The sequence below is a fragment of the Aricia agestis genome, chromosome 7 (genome assembly GCF_905147365.1).
Source record: "Aricia agestis chromosome 7, ilAriAges1.1, whole genome shotgun sequence".
NCBI classification, from domain to species: domain Eukaryota; kingdom Metazoa; phylum Arthropoda; class Insecta; order Lepidoptera; family Lycaenidae; genus Aricia; species Aricia agestis.
Genome location: NC_056412.1, coordinates 2,221,602 through 2,248,335, shown reverse-complemented (window position 1 = coordinate 2,248,335; position 26,734 = coordinate 2,221,602). Strand labels below are relative to the sequence as shown.

The 26,734-nt window shown below is 37.6% G+C and overlaps 1 protein-coding gene across 2 annotated transcripts in view; it reads left to right on the top strand.

Moving 5' to 3' along the window:
* The first annotated feature begins 500 nt into the window (after positions 1-500).
* The window catches only part of LOC121728857 (CD151 antigen-like), a 213,450-nt gene continuing 187,216 nt past the window's right edge, over positions 501-26,734 (top strand). For both annotated transcript variants that reach the window (XM_042117165.1, XM_042117167.1), the window contains exon 1: positions 501-668. The gene's annotated coding sequence lies outside the window, so the exon portion shown is untranslated. The remainder of the gene's footprint in view (positions 669-26,734) is intronic.

Genomic DNA, 26,734 nt, shown 5'->3' with positions numbered 1-26,734 from the left:
TCAATCTGAAATATCAGCGTAGATCTCGTACCAGCGTAGATTCAAAAACGTTTCCTACAATTTCATACATCTCGGGCTATCAGCGCCGACGGTGCGCGCACAGTCAGCGTGACAGGAAAATCAGCCTTAAAAAGTTTGCAAAAATAGTAAAGTTCATTTATAACGCATGGAGCATTCTTCGTCTTGGCACATTTCATACGAAAACGTCGCAAGGTTAGGTTATAATATATTTTTGCTAAAACCCAAAAATAAATTATGTAACACCGCCGAGATATTCTGGAATTTAAATGAACGCCTGAAACTTTCCCGCACGACTACTTTCAGTGTCGAAAGGATTATGATAATAATATTGAGGAAAACTCATGCGCTTTTGTATCTCGCACTCGCCTGTCGACTGCTGGTTTTGTTGGCGAGAACTTGGGGACGAGCGTTTTGAGCGAGCAGTGTACCGCGTTATATGGGAGTATAGTTGAGATACACGACACGGCTTTGAGAATCAGGCAGTCTCGGTTTATAATCTGCAATACCCGCACGTGTACGCGCGTCTCCCAACTCCGAAGTTTTCGTGGTCCGAGAGACGTTGTTTTCATTGTGTTTTCATCAGACTTTTAAATAAGGTGGTTTTCTGTGTTCAGTGTTGGATTGCTCAGTGCATTATTGTGTTCGAGGTATGTATTTTTGTTTTATGTGTGTAGGAAGTTCGAAACTGTTTGTCTATAACGTTCGCGTTTTATAAAATACCTAGATTTAAAATAATTTAAAATAGTGTTGTCATACCTGGGTAAGGCACCCAGCAGGGGTACATGGGTTAAAATATATATAAGATCCAAACAAGCAAAATGAAACTGCACTTATTTCAGTCAGTCACTTCAATTGAAGTTCTAAATATTTTTTCGCGGCAGGATCGGAAAATAAATCGTTGTGTTGACTGTTATAAATGAACCCTGTAGGGGTTGGGGCGTTTATTTTCTTAGAGAGAAGGCTTTTCTCTTATCTTTAATTAACATTGTGAGCGATAAAATATAAACTTCTTTACGCGCATTTTAGTGTTGGTAAAAAACTCGCTCAGAGACGAATAATAATAATTACTCAACTGTAATTAAATTAAGATTTTGACATAACCCGACATATTATCTGTCATCTAATTACAATTATTAACCCCGCGTTCCATTTGATGTTAAAAACGATCAAAACGCACAAAATAAGTAGGAAGCATTTAACGCGGGGTAAGTGATCAATATTCGTCTCTAGCTGCTGTGGTAGTTACTGATACCCGAATGACCGGTCCGGTTTCAGGAGAGCTGGGCGGGCACATCGCGCGCCCCGTACGCTTGCCTGGGCGCCCTTGGGCGGGCTGATTTTTAGGGTTCCGTACCCAAAGGGTAAAAACGGGACCCTATAATTACTGAGACTTCGATGTCTGTCCGTCTGTCTCCAGGCTCTAACTCAAGAATGGTAATAGCTAGAGAGTTGAAATTTTCACAATTAGTATGTTTTTCTGTTGCCGCTATAGCAACAAATACTAAAACCAAAATAAATTTAACATTTAAGAGGGGCTCCCATACAACAAACGTGATTTTCTTAACGTTTTTTGCTCGTTTTTAATGATGACTACAGGTAGCCACCTGAAATGCTCACAAATTATTCAGTTTTATTTGTACTTTAATAATTCATAATAAAATTAAAATTAGGGGCTCCCATAAAAAAACACTCATATTTTTCTCATTTTTGCTCTATAGTGGTACGGAACCCTTCGTGCGCGAGTCCAACTCGCATTTGGCCGATTATTTCTCCTTACTTACTAATATACTAATACTAGCTGTCCCGGCAAACGTTTCTTTGCCATATAATGTATTTCACCCGTTGTGTTTTTCATATAATATCATTGTTCACCCGTACCGTACCCGTATTATTTGTCTAAATAAGTATGTCACCATGGCAACGTCCATCGCTATCCCGTCGCACAATGTCAGTCTCGAGTTGTAATAATTTACTATTATTTATTCAACAAATGCACTTATCAAAATAAAAAGTAGGTACCCAGTAGCAGATTCTCAGACCCACTGAATATGCATATAAAATTTGGTTAAATCAGTAAATCTGTTTCGGAGGAGTACGCTATCTAACATTGTAACACGAGAATTTTATATATTATGTATTAAAGATTATAATATTATAAATGCGAAAGTGTGTCTGCCTGTCTGTTACCTCTGCACACCCAAATCGCTGAAACGATTTTGCTGAAATTTGGTATGGAGATACTTTGAGTCCCGAGAAAAGACATGGGATACTTTTTATCCCGGAAACATGTACGGTTTCCGCGCGATAAACGAATTTTGAAGCAGCGGAGTTGCGAACGTCGTCTACTAACACAATTGAAAATCCATTTTTAACCGAATTCCCAAAAGGAGAAGGTTACTCAATTCGACCGTATATATGTTCTTTTTTTTATGTTTGTTTTATATATACAGAGTGTAACAAAAATAAGTGATAATACTTTAGGGTGTGTACGTGTTCCTTGTAGAGAGTTCACTGTGAAAGTAGCAGCGCTGAAAGACCTAACATTTTTTTCACTTTTGTATGGGGAAACTCGTGACGCTCGGGTTTGCCCATACAAAAGTGAAAAAAAAATCGTCTTTCAGAGCTGCTACTTTCACAGTTAACTCTCAACAAGGAACACGTACACACCCTAAAGTATTATCACTTATTTTTGTTACACCCTGTATATATAGATGTTTATGCTTTATACTTAGCTGTTATCTTGTAAGACTCTATTTTCATATATTAGTAGACATTTTTATCTAAGACAAACATGATGGTACTCGTAGGAAGTGTTTTTGGTGTGACAATAGTACATACATCCGTATTTGACATTGAATGATTGTATTATAATGAATTAACTATCGAGCGTTTGCGTCGCAAATACTGATATCAAAAGCAGTTTATTATTGTACGGATACTGTTTAATATTACGTTTTTACACTAATTGTTTAACTTGTTAATTTTTTGTAGTTGTAATTAATTTCGTTGACATTTTTCTCGTCTACCAGTTAGTTTAAAATTCTTTGATGTACTTATTATATATAGTAATTCTAATGTTACCAGTACAATTAATGCGAATATGCGTCTATCTCTCTATTGAGAGGATTTTTATTTATTTCATTTTTATTACTTACTAGCTGTCCCGGTGAACTTCGTGTCACTTTAAAACCTTCTCTGGACTTCTACGAATACTTTAAGACTAAAATCAGCCTAATCCGTTCAGCCGTTTTCCAGTTTTAGCGCGACTGACACATTTGAAAATCCACTTTTATATATGAGAGAAGATAGCGAGGGCCGAGGCTGATGATGATGATGTTTAACTATAATTAACAACAATGCCGAATATATTGGGCTCCTACAATGGTTTCCTAATTGTAATACGTAACGCCTTCGATTTACCGCGACGCATGACCGAATGTCAACACGAGTACAGTCGCGAACAAAAACACCCACTGCCGCACCTGGAGGCCTACCATGAAACCGTTTTGAGACTCAAATAATCGAACGAGAATGCCGCGTCCTGCTCTAACAAGGTCATTTCACGTTTGTTAGAGCAGGACGCGGCATTCTCGTACGATTGTTTGAGTCTCAAAACGGTTTCGTAGTAGACCTACTGTAGGTAGGTGTAAGACCTACAGAGACGAACATCAATTACTTGAATGTAATTAATTTAAATTTTTGACATAAGCCTCATACATTATCTGTCAAACTCTTCATTAAATTGATGGTTAATCATCCTCAAGCCTATTAAGACCCTATCGATATTATATATCGATACTAGATATCCCACGCGGCTTCGCCCGCAATCATTAGGAATTTTACGGGAACCGTAATAAAAAATAGCTATATTATTCCCTTCAAGTGATCTACTCTATATCTGTGCCAAATATTGCCGTATAAAATGCTCCAGTATTTCGTGAGATAAAAACCCTTTCTAATATTTTCCCCGTTTTCCCCACATTTTCCTGAGTTTCTTCGGTCGTATTAGTCTTAGCGTAAATTATCGCGCTAAGATAGATCCATAGCCTTACTCGATAAATAAGCTATCTAACATTGAAATAAGTTTTTAAATCGGATTTGTAGTTCCTGAGATTAGCGCGTTCAAGCAAAAATACTCTTCAGGTTTATAATATTATGAGTATAGATTTTTTTCAATTATCGCTTGACAAACTCGAGTCTCGATCTAAAAGACTATGAAAAGTACCAACATAGGGTCATAATAGGCTCATAATCAGGTAGTGATGATGATGATGATGAATGTAATTTGCATAGTAGCATAATATGCTTTCCGTTCTTAAAACAACGCCGAAACTCCCAAACTTGTCTCTACAAAAAATCAGGAGCTCTCTCAGCACCTTCCGAACCACGGTATACCAGGTATATACCTCGGTGCAAAATCTTACTTGTTGGTAGCTTATGCTTAGAATACTTCTCACGAAACTGAAGTCACTACATGTTTCCCTATACATTTTGAGGAGTTCCCTCGATTACTTATGGATCCTTCATCAGACCACCACTTTTGTGAATGTAATACCAAATTGGGTTGATACCCTATATACCAAAAGAAAAATTTTGAAAATCGGTTAACAAACGGCGGAGTAATCGTTGTACATAAAAAAAACGAACATAACACCTCCCCCATTTTGAAAGTCCGTTAAAATTATAGCCTATGTCTTATTCTGATGTATAAGCTATATTATTGTAAAGTTTCATTAAAATCCATTCAGTAGTTTTTGCGTGAAAGAGTAACAAACATCCATACATCCATACATCGAAACCAACTTTCGCCTTTATAATATTAGTAGGAAGTAGGATTAGTAGGACATAGAATCTACATTTTTATTTCAAATAATTTTCCCGGTCCTAAAGCCTCCATTTGAAAAGTTCGTTTTTTGCACAAAAACTGTCGTTTTTTGGCACAAAAAACAGTTTTCAAATCGTTAGTTACCCATATGATTTTAGTGTTAGCTACAAAGCTAAAGCTACTTAATTTAGTTTGAATTTTTCAAGTTAACATTTTATTATTTACTTTTCTAATTAAAGCACTAACTGAATTAAACATAAATCCAATATACTGGAATGGAAAACGCTTTGCAAAACGTTTCACAGCTAAGTTCGATTTTGTAATAACAATAATAATACCGTAGAACTCACGAGCTGCGAGCTATATCGTTTAAATTTTATGGTAATAGATATTGGCCGAAGAAATGGCTTCTACAAAGTTATAGCTCTTATTCTAAAAGTGTTGGCTTTTTGTATAATGCTTAGTACTCACATACGGTTTTGTTCGATCGAGCAATCACGTAGAGTAAAAACCACGGCTCGAGCTTTCGTCCACACATTCAGCATTGCTCTATAGTTTTACTCTAAATCAATATATTTAATTCCATCGAGCCAGCTCGATGCAAGCTTTCGAGCTGGCTCGATGTGAGCCTTCGAGCTGTGAGTTTTGCGGTCCACACAGTAATTATTACTCGATTTTGAGCAAAACTATCGAGCAAAACCGTATGTGAGTACTTAGCATAATATAATAAAATATTTTTATTAGTATAATTTATATTTTAATTTAGATTAAGTTAGTATTAGTTAGTATAGGTTTATGATTGTTTGATTTCTTTTTTTTGTCTCTATGTGTACATGCCCCCTCTATTACAATACATCCACAAAATTATAAGGTTTGCTGGAAGAGATCTCTTTTAAGAGATAAGTACGCCGATGCATTATTATAAACGTTTAAATGTGTCTTTGTAACCTTGTGCATGAAGAATAAATAAATAAATATTCTTGCACCGCATACGAAAATTACATTGACCTTACGATAAGTTGATATAATAAAATATATTTGACTTTTCTACATCCTTACTAATATTATAAATGTGTCTGTGAAGTGCGTAAGCGGGTCTGTCTGGCTGTCTGTCTGTCTGTCTGTCTGATTACCCCTTCACGCCCAAACCGATAAACCGATTTTGCTGTGTATGGGAGATTCTTTGATTTCCGGGAAAGGACATAGTATAATTTTTATTCCCGTAAAATGTAACGTTTCCGTGCGACAAACGAATTCTGGCGCAACGGAGTTGCGGGCGTCATCTAGTATTTCTACTATCATCAAAATAAATTAATGTAACGTACGTTGTATAGGAGTGTACTCCAAGGTGCGCTACACTGGTCGGCCTTGTTTTCCGATTATGTGCTGCATCGTGACTCACATGACACATGCGACTCACACCGTGCTATGACATAATCGACCTTATGTATGCGGGTGTGTAGCATGATCTAACATCTGGTTGGACTATGAAAATTACTTTACTTACGGTGTTTGTTACTGTCGGTTCTTCTCGCCGGGTTAGTTCCCGAACCGGTGGTAGGTATCATGTGGACGTTTTGTTTTGAGTTTTGGCCGAGGTGTTGATCGGCCAGTGTTTAGACGTTAGAAGCCGGAGATTATCGACCTTCCCCCTGGAAAGTTGACGATAAATATCTAATTATTATTATTGTGGTATAATACTGTAATGACGAAAAAGGCGTTGTCCAAAAAAATCACATGTACTTTTTATAATTTTTTTCGTTAAAATAAGGTAAGTATTTAAAGAATATAAATTAAATAATTTTGAAATTCATTGGCTAGTTTTGTCTCAATAAATTTTTAAAGTTTCGCTCTGACGTCATCATCGTTCTCTGCAGTTTGTTTCATGTTTTAAATTTCATTTCAATCTTATTTATAATGGCTGGTTCGTCAAATGCAAGTTCTCATTATGTGAAAGCTGATACGAGAAGCTTACCAAAAGTTCGAAACGTAATGTTGGTCGAATTTATTGCTAATTTAACGCCATTGAAGGTCAAACAAAGGTTAAACATATTTGTTCATAATATAAGTAACTAACGGGTATTTTTTTTCGTTTACATACAGAAAAACGATCACAGGCCTTATTCCTCGAAATGTTTTTGTAATGAGCAAAATTAAAAAAAATGGACAATAAAATAAAATAAAAGATCTTTTTATTCAAAATGGGTATCATGATACAGTTTTTGAAAGTCGAACGACGAAACTACGTTGCCTACCACCGGTTCGGGAACTACCCTGCCGAGAAGAACCGGCTTAAGAAACTCGCACGGGGCCATCCCAAATCAATCCCCATTGCAGATTATTATTGAACTACTACTTACGACACAATTATATTCAAATTTATTTTGAGCAAATAATAATTGAAAACCGCCCTTATTACTAACTTATAATATTTGTAAAATGAACTAATAAAATATATTTAAAAAAAACTTCTTCAGAATTTGCGTAAAATTCAAACAGAAATAGTTGGGTTCCACATCTACTTAATCTTTACTTTAATATAGTACCTACTTCATCACGCCGGGATTCCAAGTCCATAATATTATTATTGTATGACGCAGCTGCAATAGGTACTAAAAGGGAGATCGCAGACGGCACACTTTTTGTGTGATCGAGTCTGCGGCGCACATACAGTCGTGCCGTCTGCGATCTCCCTAATGGATGCTCCATTCAGACTGGTTGAAAGTCTTGAAGATGTGAACGAATTTTAGCACTTTCTGGGCTTCTAATCCGGTATAATTTTAGATTGCTCTTGGTTTTTGGTTGAAAAAATTCTTTCCACTTTACGAAATTGCTGGCAGCTTCTAAAAGAAACCTTATTTGATGTGATGATAAGGTTTAAATTTACATAAAAAGCTACCGTACCTACAGGTAAGTAAAGGAGTTTTCCGAACTTTATATGAGGTTGCCGTTTTGGGAAACAATTTAAATTATTCCGTATCGTAATTTTCGTTACGTGTTGCGGGGATGAACTTTCGATTTTTTATAAGTCAGGAATAATCATTTCGTATGAAACGTATTCAGATACTATACAGGGTGTAACAAAACTATGTGATAATACTTGAGGGTGTGTATTTGTCTCTAATATAGTTCACTGTGAAGTATTTTTCCGCTCACTGAGCGTTTTCGGTCTTTCAGCGCAACATACATACAAAATAAAGTAAAATGAAACAGCTTAAATCTTAAAAAATATGTTTTGGTCGGACAATATTAATTGTTCTAATAAAAATCGAAAAAGAAATTAAGTAATTGCCCGTATGTTTTAAAATGTCAGTTATCCAATTCATCCACGCTTTCAATTCCATGTTTGGTCACGTGACATTGTTATCGCACGTGAGATTATCGAATTACGTAAAAACTAAAAAGGTTGTTTGGGTTACCGTAAATGGTTCCCAGTCCCTTTATAGCCGTGCGCGGCGCGGCGGCCGGAGAAACGTGACGGAGCTGGAGCGGCAACAAAATATAGTATAGTATTTTTTTTATAAAATAAGGGAGTAAACAAACGGGTCACCTGATGGAAAGCAACCACCGTCACCCATGGAATCTCGCAACATCGGCCTTTTAAGAGAATACGCTCTCTTCTTGAAGGTTTGCAGGTCGTATTGATCCGGAAATATTGGTGACTTATTTTCATTCCAGAGTTAATTTCTCATGGGTTTGAGAGAGTGCACCGGGTAGGTATATCAAAATAATAAAATACGTATGGCACTCGAGGACTGCCGCGGTAAAGCTATCGCATAGCATTTTTTATCAATTATAATAATAATATCTATGGACGCTTCACACCACGTCAGTCTGGCCCCGTGGTAAGTACCTGAAGGACTTGTGTTACAGGTACCAACAACGGAAATATATTTCATACTTTTATAGTATACTTACTTAGGTACATACATTTAAGATTTTTATTATATGATACACATAATATTTAATACAAATCCATGACCCAGGAACTTTTGAAAACTTTTTGTTTCGTCGGCGGGATTCGAACCGGCGACCCCCGGCTTGAGCTACCAACGTGCAACGCGCTCACCACTGATCCACAGAGGTCGTCATAATTATGCAAATATAATTCGCATACGCCTAGTCGCACGCAGACCACCGATCCGAAGTCTGATGAACTGAAACGACCATGCATGGCAACGCCGCACCGCCTTTTGGGGGGGGGTGTTAGGTTTTTTCGTTATGGCGTAAAAAGGTAAGAGACAGACAGATAGACAGACACTATATTTTACACGTTCTTAAAATCCATACTAGATAATAATATTCCATATTATATTATATTTGTATAGACATGAGCCTATTCCTTAAATTCCTCCCACTTTCAAATATCCCGCCAACCGCGCGTATCGCCTCCCGCCAATCACTGCGCGCGAGCAAGATAAAAAATATATATTATGTCCGCCTGAAAGATATCGCGTGTGCGCGTCTGTGATCTAAAAATCTAGAACTAAAAAATTAACAGTCTCGTTAGAGGTTTGCTGACTGAATTGTGCTCAATCTACCGTGGTGAATTTGTGGTGCTATAGTTTTACACCCACCAAGGTGTCTTCGAAGGGTTTTCCTTTGCCGGCCGGCGACCAGGCGACGCCCCGAGTTCAAGAGAATCTTCCTCCAGTCCAAACCTTTCCAGGTGAGTGTTTATGCTTTTCTACCGCTGGGAATTCACTAGGTATTGAAGCACAAGCTTCAGGGAAATGCAGCTGCCTCTCCAGCGAGAATCATACAATATTCATTATTCGCATTTATATTATATGGATAAGTATGGATTCTAAGAGCTAACCAAGCGTGTTCTTTGTATTAGCACATAGGTGCGTAGACGCCAGTACCTACTATAATTTACATAACCATCGTTGTCGACAGAAGATAGAAAAAGGTATTTTGTACTCTTTTAGGGTTATGTATCCAAAGGATAAAGGTCTAAATACTTTACAATGGCTGTTTTCACCAGGTTTTTCTACTAGTACTCATAGTGATAAAAGCATTTTAAGATAGAGCACTCGTTTTTACAATTTAAGCTATTTATAGCGAACAAAATAAAATTCAAAATATGATATTATTAAATACCTTGTCGCTTAAAAATATCAGAAGGCTCCTCTACGTGCAATTTTCACTTTTTCATTTCGACATATTTATGTTCGTCTAAGAAGAGAGATCTGTTTCTAGCGTTTAAAAAGCCAAGAGAATTTTAAGGCTACAAAAGCATTTCGTAGGTATGCTTAAATTCCTTAAAATTTAACAAAATTTAACAACATTTTGACTTGGCTGTAATATACTAAATTTCATGGAAATCATTGGAGCCGATTCCGAGATTCCGATTATATATATATATATATATATATATATATATATATATATATATATATATATATATATATATATATATATATATATATATATATATATATATATATAATCGGAATCTCGGAATCGGCTCCAATGATTTCCATGAAATTTAGTATATAGGGGGTTTCGGGGACGATAAATTGATCTAGCTAGGAATAATTTTTAGAAAATGTCATTATATTCGTGTTTTATCGAATACCGAGCGAAGCTCAGTCAAATAGCTAGTTAATAATTAACTGCATTTAAATCAAGATTTTTACATAAGCCCCGTACATAAACTGTGCAGCATGTGTTACATAAGCTGGCAGCGGACGACATGAAGCAACTGCAGACGACGTGTCGTCGCGACACTACTGGTTTGTATGTATTTCTATGAAATACCCTCCACAGCTAGCGACACGAAGCTAGTGACACATTCATAGTGTAAGCAATTATAGGAATTATACTATTATTATATTTCATAAAACGTTAATTAAGGAGCTTTAATATGTATGTATTACTATTTTAAAGTCTATTTGACGCTTGTCAATGTTTCAAGGCGGACACCCGGTTTATTAATGTTATTTTATAAACCGGATGTCACTTGACAATTGACACTATTGCCGTTAAAGGAGGCGCTCCTTTAACAGCAAAAGTGGGGATGGCCTCTGGCCAGGGAGGTAGAGCTCGAGGACTGGCAGATAGTTGGAAGCCACCCGAGGCAGTAGACATTTTAAGATGTTGCACTTGCGTTCGATAATTATATTATATTGAAAAGTACTTACTCATAATCGTATTAAATTAATATTTATTTTGGAACACAAGTATTTAATTTCTGGAACTAGCCTATAATAGAAATATATAGAAATGACGTGTCGCGACGACACGGTTTCTGCAGCCGCTTCAAACTTCTTCATTGAATCAATAAATGTCTCTGAGTGCGGCCGACAGGGCCGTGACACATAAACACGATACGACGTCGTGTCGTACCACGATGCGGCGTCGCGTCGTGGGAATCTACGATCGCGATTCGCGACGTATTTTTTTACGATGCTCGTCGTAGATTCCCGCGACACGACGTCACATCGTGAAACGACGCCGCATCGTGGTACGACACGACGTCGTATCGTGTTTACGTGTCTCGGCCCTTACACTGGGTTATACTATTAGAGAAGTTGATTCCTAGGCATAATATGGGGGACCTACATAGTTTGGTCGCGTTACGTCAAACTCAGACAGATCACAATTAACATTGAATTGACATGATCCGACCAAAGGCGTTGGTCTGTTAACTGCCTTATCAATTTCCACATTACATTTTATTAAAAACAATAATATATTGGAACGCATAACTTCCATTAAAACATATTGTACGCTTCTTCGGAGGAACATTTAAAAGTAAGTCTTCGATAAACAACGCGATATCTGTGTAAGATTTACGGCAGATGTTTCCTATCGTACTGCCAGAGTAGATAGAATGTCTATTGTGGTACTGCATTCACAGAGCTCACGTAACGATTTTAAGACAAACGATACGATATTGATTTAACGTATTTATTGTAAGACGTTTTAAAAGCTTAGCGATTGAAAGTTTGCATTATTGAAACTAGCACTATATTCAGATAATATAGATGGCACATTTGTTCAGACACGGATATATGTAGACTAATATACGAAAATTGGGCAATTATGGTAATATTACATACAAACGGGTCGAATTGATAACCTCCTTTTTTCGAAGTGGGTTAAAAGCCACAAGTTAATTATTAAAGCTAAGAAAATTGTTAATGTTACATAATCATGTTGTATAATGTAAATTGCCCTGGAATTTATAGTATCATTACACATCGCCTCGTTTGTATGTTTAGGCATTGTATTTCCAGTTTAATTGGATTAATTCGTTCCAAACTGATACGAGTATTCTGAATAAACCAACATGCTTTATGTACGATGTACATGTACATAACTCTGGCTTTTGAACTAATTTATCATTTTGGATGAGCTGGGCTGGGAATACTAAAAGGAACGATGACTAGGAGTCAAGCGTATACTACATTGTGAAAACTTTCTGAAAAACTAAAATAATATGGGACGAAAATAAAATCTTTTTACCCATGGGGAGTTGTAGTTTGAAATTAAACACTTAAAAACTACGCTCAAAGGTAGTGAACAATAATTTTCAAAATATATTTTTAATTTATTATCCTATAATATAATAATATAATAAAAAATAATAATAATAATATAACAAATTAAAAACTTTCCTAAGTTGCTTTGGTTTACTTCAATTCATTACAACGCCAACACATTATACTGAGTCTACACAAACTCTAATAGACACTGTCAGCTCAAACCTAACAGCAAAAACTATCTTTACAGAACAGCTAGGTTCAATGTATGGGCATTGCTTGATTGGATGTGAGTTTAACCCAAAAAAAGAAAGGAACAAACCACATATTATAACATATAGACCAATGAAACTTATTAACATTGAAGATTTTAATACTGACTTAGAGGCTATTAACTGGTACAATATTCTGAGTTTGAATAGTGTTGATTTGATGGTTGATTACTTTAATTCACATATTTTAATACTTTTTAACCTACATGTGCCAGTTACAACTACTCATATTAAAACGCGTTCACATCCCTGGATCACAGATACCATTAAATTAATGATGAGGCATCGTGACAGGGCACTTGCAGAATATCACAGATCTAAGTCCGATAGTAAAAAAGAATATTATAAAAGCTTAAAAACTTTGGTAAATAAGGCATTACGTTTTGAAAAAGTTGCATATTTTAAACAAAACATAAATAGTAAAATAAACCAACCTAGGAGACTATGGAAAAATATAAAAGATACAATTACACCTAAAACTGAACATGAACTACCCCCACATTTCAATGATCCTAATACTATAAATCTACACTTCCTTAAAATTCCTACTGTACGTATAACACATCTCTCATATATAACATATTACGAATTTCATAAACTCAGTGATGCAACGTTCCACCTCGAGACTGTACCCACAAGTACCCTGATTAGGATTATCAAGACATTAAAATCTAAAGCAGTAGGAAATGATGGTATCAGCTTAGACATGTTACTTTTATCCCTGCTAAACATGTCTATACAAACAGGAACTTATCCTGAGTGTCGGAAGCAGGCAGTAGTAAGGCCTCTCCCAAAAACTTCAAACCCTGTTGAGTAGAAGGATCTAAGGCCAATAAGTATCCTGCCGTGCCTTTCGAAAATCCTAGAGAAGGTTGTATGCGAGCAGGTTACTGGCTACCTGGAAAAGAATAATATGTTACCAGATATGCAATCAGGTTTTAGAAGGGTGCGACCCCTTCTAAAACCTGATTACAAAACCTGGTACAGTAACAGCATTACTTGATGTCACTGACAATATCTTAAGTGCACAAGACAATGGTTATTGCACCCTGCTTGTTTTACTAGATTTTTCCCGGGCTTTCGACACATTAAACATAAATATTTTGCTTGCAAAACTAAGCTATTATGGGTTTGATGCCGCTACCTTAAAATGGTTTAATAGTTACCTTTCTGGTCGTCGCCAATGTGTTAAGCTCTCTGATAGCAAGGGCTCCTCTGTATTATCGGACATTATGCCTGTTACCGATGGTGTGCCGCAAGGTTCTATTTTAGGCCCCTTATTATACATTTTATATATAGCTGATGTTGGTAGGTATATTAGGTTTTGCAAATTCCATTTTTATGCAGATGACACCCAAATGTATTTGTTCTTTAAGCCAAACGAGGTGGACACTGCAATAAAGCAACTTAACGAAGACCTTAATAGTATAGCTACTTGGGCCCAGAAAAATAGTTTGTGTCTAAATCCAGCAAAATCTAAATACATCATCTGCGGCACTAGCAGACAACTCAGTACTATAAACCCCTCAACTGACGTCATGCTGTTGGGTGAGCCTATCGAGTGTTCATATGTGGCACGTAATCTTGGCCTTCTTCTTGATTGTCATCTGCGCTTCCAAGATCATGTTACTAATTTAGTCAGTAGTTATATACATACAGCCGATGCAAAGCGAATCGACTTTGATCAAAATCAAACAGGATAAGCCCCTACAACAGGCTATGGCTATAAATTCAATTGTAATAGCGGCGCAGAAGAGCTATACGACTACGATTGGTCGCTGGTCGCATACGACTACGATGCATTCGCTAACGACTAAACAGTCGTGCTATATTTTTTACCCCCGACAAAAAAGAGGGGTGTTATGTTATGTCTGTCTGTCTGTCTGTCCGTCTGTCCGTCTGTCCGTCTGTCCGTCTGTCCGTCTGTCCGTCTGTCCGTCTGTCCGTCCGTCCGTCCGTCCGTCCATCCGTCCGTCCGTCCGTCCGTCTGTCCTTCTGTGGCATCGTGGCATCCAAACGGGCGGATCGATTTTAATCTAGTTATTTTTGTTAGTTAGCTATAGTTCATCATCATCAGCTTGCTCCGTGCTGGAAAATCGTGGTTCATCTGGTTCGTGAAGGGCCGATTAGTAAGATTAGTAAGATTAGTGGGCTTTATATTTTGCATTCTAGTTCGTGATATTTATGAATATTTACACATTAATGGAAAGTTGACCTGGTGCTGCAGCATCACCTGGTAATCAATAGGATACGCAACTCCTCACCAACTTAGAGCAATGGTTTCATGTTTGGGCTCATTTTAATTGCGACAGCTAGTAAGACGTAGATAAACAGTAAATTTTTGCATGCGGCTGCTGCAGCATCACCTGGATTCTATAGGAGCCGAGCTCTATAATATGAACCCAAAGTGGAGGTTTCATATTTGGACTCATAATATTGACGGCCTCATTCAAAAACATTCCTAGATGGTAAATTCATTGAGAATAATATGATCCTGTTGATAGGAATTATTCTGCGCTATAACCAACACAAGTTTTTAAAAAATATGAAATAAAAAAAAGCCCCGCCAAACATTAAAAAGTAATGAAATAATATATTTTACTGACTTAAAGTTTAAATAATTCCTAAGTGTAAACCACGGAAAAGATAATAGTACAAGTAGTGTAAAGTGATATTTTAGTTCATAATTGTTGTCAAGGTGTGTCGGGGGACCGCTAATGTAGATTTGATTTCACATAACATTATAGTTTAACGGCCGTTCCCAATATTTGATATATCTCTGGTTTTGCCCTACTAGAGATAGGAATAGCTCACATTAGACATTAGAGACATATATTTTATGTCAATTGTGAGCTATTCCTATCTCTAGTAGGGCAAAACCAGAGATAGATCAAATATTGGGAACGGCCGTAAGTCAGTCATTATAGGTCAGTCACAGCGAACCGAATCGCGACAATCAGTGACATGGCGATACAAAATGCAAAAGACACTGTTGGAGGTCCCCCGACACACCATGACAACAATTATGGACTAAAATATCACTTTAAACTTAGGAATTATTCAAACTTAAAGTCAGTAAAATATATTATTTCATTACTTTTTAAAGTTCTTTGGCGGGGTTTTTTTTTTTAATTTCTCAATTTAATTTTATAAATCATCGCGATTCGCGACTATCTTGAGTAGAGTATAGAGAATGTCCCGTTGCGGTCGCCGCACCTAAAATGAGTTTTGATTTAATCTTATATCTCGAGCGTTACCAATTTCGTTTAGGATTTTGCGGGGGATAAAATTATTTTTCCGGCGCTAAAGATACATTTATGCAAAAATGACCTAACCAGAAGTTGTACACTTTCATAACTCTCATAAAGCCATAACCTATTTCATTTATCGTTGCGATAACCGATATTGTAACATGGGAAGTTTTTTATGAAAAAAAAAAGTTTCTGCATTATTATGCAGAAACGCTCAATTTTTTTATAAAAAAGCGAATATGATGATAATAAACCAAATCGAATCCGAATAGAGATCAGGATATTTAGAGCAATTATGTTGTAAAACATCGCACATGCCGGCATGAAATGTAATTATAGTTTGAGTGGGTTTTAGTTGGGCAGAACTAATTCGCAACGAGTGTCGGTCGGGGCCAACTTTATGTGGCCAATTTCATGGGAAAATGACATTAAACTAATTAAAAATAGCCGCTGGGTTATTGATCAGGGCGAAGTTGGTCACTATACGTAAACGGCTACATTGTGTTCAATGTTTCTGCTAAATGTTTATCGCGTGAAGGCCGTATATTTTTCCGTGATAAAATCCGTAAATAGGAATCCTTTTCCGGGGCTCAGAGTATTTCCATACGAAATTCGTTCATTGCGTGAAAACACTATAGAGATAACGGACATACAGACTTTAAGTATGGATCTGAGTGTATAGTGGCCATATTGTTACTAAGTTGCGTTTCGAGGTAAAGTAACTCTATAGTATGTACACTGAATACTAATATCGTATTAGGCTAAGGCACAAAGGATAACCACGCCACGTAATAACTTAGTCAATTTGCTCCCCACATTTCATATAACACGTAAAACGGGGAATAGTAAAAGGGACGATTTGAATACTTTTATGAGTAAGTTCATAATAACATATTTTCTGGAAATCACTCTGGGTGCGATCCTAGTCTATAATTTTGGGCGGAGGGGGTCCCGTTTACGAAATTTGGGAGAAGGGAGGGCAAGAATAGAAAGTAAAAGACTTTCATAGTAACCACGTAAATTAATTTATATGGAACTCCTGTTCCGTGTGGAACCCCTAGCCGCGTTAACAAACGCGTAAAACCTAGACGGCGTTCTTGGTTCGTCTAAAGTCTAGACAAAAGATAATGCCATAGACAATGTCACAGGTGCGGTCCGAAGGGGGGTGGGGGGGTCACAGGGGACATAACACCCCCCACCCCCCCCGAATCTAAGGTCAAATTGAAAAATCTCAAAATCTTGCCAATTAAATAAAAGGCTAACCCTCAACCCAGAACCGTCCGAGGGTGCAGATAAAAAAAAATAGTGTAGTGACTATAGTGAGTTTCAGGCTGCGACCGCGCCTGCCATGTCATGGGGGCCAGGGGGCGTGGATGAATAGCAGCTGTCACGACGAAGACAGGATATTTAACTTTCTGATCTTGAGCGCAAAACAGCCGGGCTGTTACGAGTAGTATAAGACGTATACTGGGTGACACAAACAAAGTGACTCAATTGAAGGACTCAATGTAAATTTGCCTTTACACTATGGCAGTGCCGGGTCAGCACTGACACTCTGTGGACTGACGTCAGGTGCTGACTCAAAAATCAAAATCAAATCAAAATAATGTTTATTCACACTAATTTATTCACAAATTTTGACCAAAATTCGACTCTAAAGTGCCTAGCACCGGTTCGGGAACTAACCCGGCGAGAAGAACCGGCACTAAGAAACTCGCAAAAAGAACCGGCGTAAGGAGTTCAATGTAGATCTGCATTTTTACTCTCAGTTTCACTTAATAGGCGCTTTTAATATTTAAATAAGTCGCTCCATTGCTGGGGCTAAGTGAGTTCTTTAATAATGAGATTCCCGACAAACTTTCTGCATATAGTTCACTGACTCTGTTTGCGAATTCCGCTTCATCAAACCCAAATTAAGCAGAAACTATAATAATAATATCTATCGACGCTTCACACCACGTCAGTCTGGCCCCGTGGTAAGTACCTGAAGGACTTGTGTTACAGGTACCAGACAACGGATATATATTTAATACTTTTTATACTATGCATATATTTAAGATTTTTTATTATATGATACACCTATTTAATACACATCCATGACCCAGGAACTTTGAAAAACTTTTTGTTCCGTCGGCGGGATTCGAACCCGCGACCCCCGGCTTGAGCTACCAACGCGCTCACCACTAAGCCACAGAGGTCGTCAATAATTTATGAAGTTTTGATTCCAATATCGTCCGTGACTACAACCATAACACGGCGTTAGTCAACGTACGGGACAGGGTTACTCAAACTGTTCATCGAGAATCGAGATACTACTCCAGGGGCCTTTAGCCGAAACTTCTTCGTTTTCGCTTCGTTATAGAATCGCCGATCAAAATGTATGGAATTGACATAAGGCGAGTCGAACGTCAACGTCATATTAACGAACGCTTATGTCAATTCCATACATTCTCATCGGCGATTCTATAACGAAGCGAAAACGAAAAGATTTTGGCTCACCCCCCAGCCAGGGTATTGCGAGATGACTGAGAATTTAAATAGAATATAGTAGGAATATAATACTAGTATCGGATAGTGTATGTAGAAAAGAGGATTATATTTTATAACTGTACAGTACATAATTTATTACGAGCTTGTTAAAAAAATAAAGAAAATCAATATTTATTAAGAAATCATTAAGGCATACAATATACATTTCCCGATGAAAGTCCGGACAATCACAAATCGAGATAAACCATTAGGTCAATTCAGACCGCAACGCGACGAGGCGAGGCGAGGCGCAGCATAAATTTGTATGGATTTGACAGGTTTCAAATGCGTGAGACGTCTTGCAAAGCTGTCAAATCCTTAAAAATTTACGGCCGTTCCCAATATTCAATCTATCTCTGGTTTGACATATAACCGATCGCAGCTAACATTGAATTGACATAAAATATATGTCTCTAATGTCTAATGTGAGCTATTCCTATCTCTAGTAGGGCAAAACCAGAGATAGATCAAATATTGGGAACGGCCGTAAGAAATGCATCTACGCGTCCCCATCAACCCTAAGGCGAGAAATGTAGTATACTGCATACTAGCATTACTAGCTATTTTACGAACGCTTCCGTCGACAAAAACAAGACGCCATTAATAGTTTGGGAAAAGCTGGCGCGGCTAATGGCAACATGAGCAGTCAAGTACCTGTGGCGACTGTTATTACATCTGGCAGAACACGTGCACCACCGAAATAAACTGCCTATAAATATACATTATACAGGCGTGTCTCATTTTAGTCTGCTCTGAAGCTTTTAGTTATATTGTATTTTAGACTACGAATAATAAAAACTTAGAGCGGCCACATACATCGGGTTTCCTGATTTAAATAAAATAAAAAATTAAGGGGGGCTCCAATACAAAAACGTACGGAAAGTGTACGGAACCCTCCGTGCGCGAGTCCGAATCGCACTTGGCCAATTTTTTTATTATTATTGTATGGACAAATTCATGAAATTGGGTCGTTACTCGTTTCCCATAGAAATATAGAAGTTAAAAAAACTGAAAAATTAACTTACTATACAGGGTGTAACAAAAATAAGTGATAATACTTTAGGGTGTGTACGTGTTCCTTATAGAGAGTTCACTGTGAAAGTAGCAGCGCTGAAAGACCAAAATTTTTTTTCACTTTTGTATGGGGAAACTCGTGACGCTCGGGGCCTTGCCCATACAAAAGTGAAAAAAAAATTCGTCTTTCAGATCTGCTACTTTCACAGTGAACTGTCTACAAGGAACACATACACACCCAAAAGTATTATCACTTATTTTTGTTACACACTGTATATACTTTGACAGTTAATTCTATATATACATTATACACGCCATAAAGCAATCATAATATTATATCACTATGTTTTGTTACAGTCTGTAATAATAATAATAGTTAGTTAAAGAAACTTTATATTTTTTCATTTTCTAAGTTAATAGTTTACGAGTATATACTGGATGTTACATACAAGGCGAGAAGTAAAGAAAGTACAAGTGACATAGTGCACATACCGCCGCGTCGCCAGAGGCATGTTGCCGCCGCTCTCTAGAGCCTATTTAGTACGGACTCCCTTTTCACTGGATCTAGATTCTACAGTTTCTAGACATTTTGTTATTGATTGTAATTAAAAAGGAAAGTTTAAAGCCTGTTATACACATTGGGCCAACGCATTGCCCAATCATCTATCATATTGTGTATTTTCTAATGTGCCCGAGAAACAAATGCGCACCTTTAGGGTTCCGTATCCAAAGAGTAAAAACAGACATCGAAATCTCAGTAATAGGGTCCCTATTGCTGAGATTTCGATGTCTGTCCGTCTGTCTGTCCGACGTCTGTCCGTCTATCTGTCTGTCTCCAGGCTGTATCTCAAGAACCGCTATAACTAGACTTCAAAATTTTCACAGATTGTGTTTATCTGTTGCCGCTATAACAATACTAAAAACAAAATAAAATTAATATTAAATGCTCCCATACAACAATGTTATTTTTTTTTTGTTTTTTTTTTGCTCGTAATCCATAGTGGCAACAGGTAGGCACTTGAAATATGCACAAAATCTTTAATTAAATTCATACTATAATGTTTAATAATAAAATTAAAATAAAATAAACAATTCAGGTAGGATCCATACAAAAAACACAATTGTTTATTGCTCTATAACGGTAAGGAACCCTTCGCGCGCGATTCAGACTCGCTTCTTTATACTTTTTATTTTCTACCGATATTGGTGTAGGTACCCAGTACCTATGCCGCCGCTGATTTGTTTTTTTTTATGATATAAGGGGGCAAACGAGCAAACGGGTCACCTGATGGAAAGCAACTTCCGTCGCCCATGGACACTCGCAGCATAAGAAGAGCTGCAGGTTGCCGGCCTTTTAAGATGGAATAGGGTGGGGTAGGGAGGGTAGGGAAGGGAATAGGGTAGGGGATTGGGCCTCCGGTAAACTCACTCACTCGGCGAAACACAGCACAAGCGCTGTTTCACGCCGACTAACCCTAAAGTGTTGATTTTATCATTCATTTTTGTACTTGAAAATAAGCCCCGAATTGTTTCATTTTCTAAAATTATATACTACACTATATTAACGAGAATTCGATCTGAGCAAAAACACGATATCTAACAATTTTCTCGATAGAAAAAAATCACAAAGATGCATCTAATTTTCACGAATTTTTCATTTATTGCCATAACCGTGCATTGAACTAAGTTAATATTAATTCTATCATTGAGAGATCGACCTAGCGGATTTTTAAAATATTGTATATTTATCGAGTAATTCAGAAAAACCTAATTTGGCGATGAATCCACGTCGTTCTTTTTCACCTGGCATATAAAAGACGGGCGTGAGTGAGTGTGAATAGAGAAGGACGATGTTTGATTTTTGGGGTTAGTCGCCCTCTTAACATTAAAAATTTAAATCCATAATCTATATTCAATATTAAACGTCAATGAAACCCTTCAGGCTAGAAAATCCTTTCAAAATCCTTTGATCTAAAAATTCAACCCCACGTAAAGGGTGAACAAAGAAAATACAACGTAATGATCGACCAAAAAGTTTTCATATGAAATTGACTCTGCATGCCTCGTGCTCGAAGTTGTCCAATTACTGAACACAACTTTGTTTGCTGAATATTCAAGAATGAAGATATTATGTTTGATATCCATACCTGAGACGCTCCCCCTATGGAGATATCGTAATTAAGTATTAACTCATAATTTGAAAGCTACAAAATTACAATAAAAATACACCAATAATCTTCAGCATATTATGAACATTCGTTTCTCCGTTATTAATTTCCTATTTTTAACCCCCGACAAAAAAGAGGGGTGTTATAAGTTTGACGTGTCTGTCTGTCTGTCTGTCTATTTGTCTGTGTGTGTATCTGTCCGTGGCAGCGTAGCATCCAAACGGATGGACCGATTTTGATCTAGTTTTTTTATTTGAACGCTGACATGATCGAGAGTGTTCTTAGCTATAATTCATCATCATCAGCCTGCTCAGTGCTGGACAATAAGGGTTTATCTGGTTCATGAAAGGCCGTTAGCAACTTGTATTCGTTTGATGGGTTTTATATTTCATTCTAATTCGTGACATTTGTGAATATGCAATATACGTGTACACATATTAATGAAAAGTTGACCAGGTGCTGCAGCATCACCTGGTAATCAATAGGATATCCAACTCCTCGCCAACTTAGAGCAGAGGTTTCGTGTTTGGGCTCATTTTAATTGCGACAACCAGTAAGAAGTAGACAGACGGTAAATATTTACATGCTGCTGCTGCAGCATCACCTGGATTCTATAGGAACCGAGCTTGGTATGAACCCAAAGTGGAGGTTTCATGTTTGGGCTCATATTGACGGCCTCATCGAAAAGAACATTGATAGATGGTAATTAAGTTGATAGGAATTATTCTGCACTATAACCAACACAACTTTAAAAAGTAATAAAATAATATTTACTGCCTTTAAGTTCAAATAATTCCCAACTTGTGTAAAGTAGTAATATTTTAGTCCATAATTGTTGTCAAGGGGTGTCGGGGGACCGCTAATGTAGATGTTTGATTTGAGATGACGACCTCTGTGGCTCAGTGGTGAGCGCGTCGGTAGCTCAAGCCGGAGGTCGCGGGTTCGAATCCCGCCGACGGAACAAAAAGTTTTCAATGTTCCCGGGTCTGGATGTATATTAAATACGTGTATGATATAATAAAAATCTTAAATATATGTATAGTATAAAAGTATTAAATATATTTCCGTTGTCTGGTACCTGTAACACAAGTCCTTTAGGTACTTAGCACGGGGCCAGACTGACGTGGTGTGAAGCGTCCATAGATATTAAAAAAAAAAAGATATTAAAAAAAAAATTAAGATTTCACATAACATTATAGTATAAGGATCAGTTCACAGCGAACAAAATGGTGATAATCAGCGACTTGGCGGTTGTAGGTTGTAGTTTACTTGGCGGTCCCTCGACACACCTTGACGACAATTATGGACTAAAATATTACTTTACACCAGTTAGGAATTATTTTAACTTAAAGGCAGTAAATATTATTTCAGTACTTTTTAAAGTTGTTTGGCGGGGGTGTTTTTAAATTTCTTAATTTTATTTCATGAACACTCAGCTTTAAAACCCTTTCTATCTCTGTAAGAGCTACCACTTTCGAGAATTGTCGCAGAGGAAATTGTTGTACGTCTTATCAAAATGAAATTACTCACGAAAAATTAGCTTGATTGTAATAAGAAAATGTACTAAGGAACTATAATTTAGGTGGATTTTGCTAGAAATGATAAAATTATACTTAATTTTATACCAAACATTTTTACCCCTCATTTCCGAGTTTTTGTTAGATAAGTAATGTTATATCAGTGACATTTCGTAAACATAAACACAAATCTTTCCCTGAATAAAAGGGGAGGCGAGGCGATGATAACACACTAGAGCCCCTAGCCATGGCGTTTTCTTTATAGATTATTTATAGAATCGACGATGAAAATGTATGGAATTGACATAACCGTTCGTTAATAAATGAAGTTGACGTTCGAGTTTCCACTCGTCTAATCACTCGTCAATTCCATACTTTTTGATCGGCGATTTCATAAACACAATAAACAGTTTAGGGCGTTCGCTGCGTTAAGCGTGCGCCCGGCGCGTCGACCCGCGAGGCTTGCTTGTTTCATGTCATCCCATAGAGCAGCGCTGCGTTGAGCGGGTCAGTGGTCGCACGATTACTTTGGCGAGCGCACGGCGCGGGCGCCCGCGACGAGCAGCCGCAACGCAGCGAACGCCCTTATACGTTTGTATAAACGAGATCTCGTTATAGTATGTCATATCGGCCGGCGCGCGCCGATATGACAAACTACGTCAAATTACTAATGCGTTACCCAGCATGGTGAAATATGTTCAAATTGACACTTGCGCCCAACTCTCGTAAATTCGCCCGTTTGTTTGAAGTCGAGGTATTCCTTAGTTCTGTCAACTTCTCTACTCTGCTATAAATAAGCGATAAAGAATAGGTCTTGGCAAAAGTGCCAGTAGTCACACCGCCGCGCCTCTTCGAGCGGAAATTATTGATACGCACTGATATTTTTCTCGTTACTCGATAGTGAAATCAATTCCAACAAACACTTGCTATAACATTGCAGAGAAAATGTGTCTTTCTGTTACCTTCCTGCTTAAGCCACTGAAACGATTTTGAGGAAATTTTGTATTAAGACGCGTAGAGTCCTCAGAAAGGACGAAGGATACTTTTTATGGCGGAAAAATGCACGGTTCCGAGTGCGATAAACGAGTTTTGGTAGTACGGAGTTGCCGGCGTCATTTAGTTTGAAATAATTTCTAATGCAACACTGAAAAACTACATTGAATAAATCAATCGCTCTCACTCGTATTTAAGTTCAAAGAGATCGTATCATACAAATAACCAATAAACATTTTCACAGATAAACGAAATACAACTTTCATTTAGAAATGATTGAAACGTGGAGTGGAGCGTGGAACAACACCGCTGTGTATTGCGAAATCCCTAAATCAATACAAATCCCGTTAAATCTGATAATATGTGATGCAACTCCATTTTGAATCTAGGTTTCAACCGTAAGTAGTGTTCGAGAAGACTTCGGCTCACGTTCGGCCCAACTTACGATCGAAATCAGGGCCGAAGCCGAAGCATTCGTCGAATTTAAAGAACCTGAGCCCTAACCAAGACTTTTCTTTATCGCGTGTCAATAGAATCGCCGATCAAACTGTATGAAATTGACATTACACGAATCGAGCGTCAACTTCATATTATCGAACGCTATTTAGGTCGTATTCAAACCAAACTAACTATAAGCCGCCGAATGTCAGCAGGCTCACCGAGAGCCCCAGTGTAAACGTGAAAATAAACGGTATTTTTCGTTCACTGTGTGCTGACTTTACGCTATAGCTGACGTAGCTACGTAGCCATCAGCGTCCGCGGAGCGTAGTGACGTGCTATATTAATGCGTAACGTTCGCTCACTTCCGGGGGCTGACAGTCATTTTGGTTTGAACACAGCCTTACTGGTCAACTCGAGTTGTAGCCGCCAAGCCGAGCGTTCGCGTCGCTCCATATAAATCCAGCCTGTGCAAGCGATTCCACCGCGATACGATTATAATCGCTAGTCCTCGATTATAGAAACATTATTATGATACTCTTGTATTGGTAAGAAAGCTGGACGAACTGTCAAAACACGTCTACTCTTTGTGGTTCACTTCATGCGAAATAAAAAAATACAGAACCACAAACAGAGGCCAGTCGGCACGATGTCACACACGCTTACATCATATTATCTGATTACATGTGACACCATGGACGAATTATACATATTTTCTCTATGATGACATTATCATCAGGGCGAGCAAAGCGAGTCCTAGTATATCCCACAACCTGAGCACTTTTGTGGGGTAAAGGAAAAGAGAGTGCTCTTGTGTACTGCGCACACACTTGAGCATATTATACTGCTACGTAACTAGCCAGATTTTAATTAAACCGGCCACAGTCACAGAAATCGGTGTGGGAGTGTTGCGTATCCATTACTGCTTCGATCTTTTTATTTGGTCTAAGATCTTACGAGTACAAGGTCTCTGATATTAATAAATTATTTTAAAAAATACGTGTGGCACTTGGGGACTGCCACGGTAAAGGTATACGTCTAGTCGCACGCACACAAACACCGTTCCGAAGAATGGCAACGCCGCACCGAGTGTTGGATTGGAGTGTTAGGTTTTTTTCGTTACGGAATTTCTTGATTTCGTCGCCGCGCTCAAAGCCCGCGATAAAGTTATGCAATAGCTTAAAAAGCTTGAAATGTAAATAAGTTCAATTTCATTAAGTGGTTCCGTTGGTAATTTCGTTACCCACTCAGTTTCACTCAGCTAATGCCGAGGCGCAGGCAGTCAATTACGCTATTACGTACTCTCGGTTCCTCCGCACTCACTGAGAAAACTTCTTAAAGGGGGCGAGTGGCGACTAAAGCAAAATCGATGATTTTATTTTTAATTTTTATACTTGATAATAAACTATAAATTGTTTCATTTTTTAACCTCCAAGCTAAGATACGCGTATTTTTTTTCCGCCATATAAAGAGTTGGCAGAATCGGCAGAAAAAAAGAAATCGGCAGAATTATAAGCATTAAATTAAGTATTTTATTACAGTATTTTATATATATGTTTGTATGTATAAGTTATATTATATTATATTATGATAATATATTATATAGTAGTATTATAGTATATGTAAGCGTACGTGTAACCGGATTTATAGTATGTATTTATTATAATATTTATAAGTGTATAAAGTATATTTTATCATGTTTTATCTGAATGTTTTAATTTTTCTTCTACACAGAAAGCACCTGTGATGTTAGTTTTGTCTCTGTTACCACCCAATGGTTGACTGGTAGAAAATGCCATATGGCATTAAGTCCGCCATTGTACAATGTGCAAGAAGTGTAATAAATAAGAAATAAATAAATAAAGAGAAGTGTTCTAAGTTTCACGTGTTCGTCTGTTGGTCTATCCGTGGCATTGTAGTTCGTAGCATCCAAACGGGTCGACCGACTTTGATTAGTTGTTTTTGTTTAAAAGTGGCGCGGCCGCACATGCGTCTATCGTACGAAGCTTCGTGCTATGAGACGATACCATTGGACGATACACACAGATCGTCCAATGGTATCGTTTGAAGCACGAAGCACTACGCAAGTGCGGCCCGGGCAAAAATAGTTCGCCATCATCACTCACGGCTGGAAATTTTGGATTTATCTTCTTCATGATAAATGTTTTGAAGTAACTTCCAGTGATTTGAATGGTCCAATATTTAAGTTGCAGTTT